Raw genomic sequence first — 1,532 nt, 5'->3', positions numbered from 1 at the left:
GCGCGCACCACCTCGTCCTTGAGGCGCTGGTAGCGGTCGGCCTGCGGGTGAGGATGGTATCACCGTTGGGTGCCCACTGGGTGCCCATCATCGCAACGCGCACAGCGTTGGGTGCCCATCGGGCCAACAGTGTCAGCAGTGGGTGCCCGTTGGATGCCCATCATAGCAACATGCTTAGCGTTGGGTGATGGTCACCCGTTGGGTGCTCACTATGTCAACAGGGTCAGTGTTGGGTGTCCGTCATGCCAATGGGGTTGATGTTGGGCACCCATCACGCCAACAGGGTCAGTGCTGGGTGATGGTCACCCGGTGGGTGTCCATCATGCCAATGGGGTCAATATTGGGCGCCCATCACGCCAATGGGGTCAACGTTGGGTGATGGTCACCTGTTGGGTGCTCATCATGGCAACAGGGTCAAAACTGGGCATCCATCATGGCAATAGGGTCAGTTTTGGGTGCCTGGTTGCCTGTTGGGCATCCACCATGCCAACGGGATCAACACTGGGCACCCATCATGCCAACAGGGTGAGGGCTGATTGATGGTCACCCATTGGGTGTCCAGCATGCCAACAGGGTCAATGTTGGGCACCCACCATGCTAATGGGGTCAATGTTGGGTGCCCAATATGGCAACATGCTCAGCATCGGGTTCCCACAATGCCAATGGGGTCAAAGTTGGGTGTCCATCTGGTCACTCACTGGGTACCCATTGGGTGCCCATCATGCCAACAGGGTCAATGTTGGGTGCCCATCATGACAAGGGGGTCAGCATTGGGTGATGGTCACCCGCTGGATGCCCACCATGCCAATGGAGTCAACATGGGGTGCCCATCATGCCAACAGGGTCAACGTTGGGTGCCCACTGGGTGCCCATCATGCCCACAGCATCAGCACTAGGTGCCCATCTGGTCACCCAATGGCTGCCAACGGGGTCGGCATTGGGTGATGGTCACCTGTAGGGTGTCCATGATGACAACGGGGTCAACATCGGGTGCCCACAATGGCAACAGGGTCAACGTTGGGTACTGGTCACCCATTGAGTGTCCATCATGGCAACGGGGTCACTGCTGGGTGCCCATCATGCCAACGGAGTCAACGTTGGGTGCCTGTTGGGTGCCCATCATGCCAACAGGGTCAACGTTGGATGCCCACCTGGGTGCCCACCAATGTTGGGTGTTTGGCCTCCTTGAACCCACCGTGGCCACAACCACCTCCTTCTTCTTGGCCTCCTCAGCTCCACCCATCATCACCCACAACCGCCTCCTCGGCCTCCTCAGGCCCACCCATGGCCTCAACCACCCCTTTGGCCTCCTTACACCCACCATGGCCTCAACCACCTCCTCGGCTTCCTCCTGCTCAGCCATGGCCTCAAACAATTAATGGCCTCCTCCCGCCCCGCCACAGCCTCAACCGCCTCCTCGGTCTCCTCATGCCCTCCACGGCTGTCCCCACCTCCTCCTTCTCCTGCTTGGCCTCCTTGCGCTCGGCGGCGATGTTCTTCTTGCGGTGGTAGTTGAACTGCGTGTCCTCCTC

The 1,532-nt window shown here is 59.5% G+C and overlaps 1 long non-coding RNA gene across 1 annotated transcript; it reads right to left on the bottom strand.

Annotated features, from left to right (window-relative positions):
• Positions 1-10: 10 nt before the first annotated feature.
• LOC112944229 lies at positions 11-1,524 on the bottom strand. The gene is made up of 2 exons (XR_003248735.1): positions 1,452-1,524; positions 11-41 (listed from the first exon to the last, which is right to left on the bottom strand). It is a non-coding gene; the product is annotated as an uncharacterized LOC112944229 (long non-coding RNA).
• Between the last annotated feature and the right edge of the window lie 8 nt (positions 1,525-1,532).

The sequence above is a fragment of the Nothoprocta perdicaria genome, unplaced genomic scaffold, assembly GCF_003342845.1.
Source record: "Nothoprocta perdicaria isolate Ctin4 unplaced genomic scaffold, notPer1 scaffold_1624, whole genome shotgun sequence".
NCBI classification, from domain to species: domain Eukaryota; kingdom Metazoa; phylum Chordata; class Aves; order Tinamiformes; family Tinamidae; genus Nothoprocta; species Nothoprocta perdicaria.
This window is presented reverse-complemented; position numbering and strand designations above follow the sequence as displayed.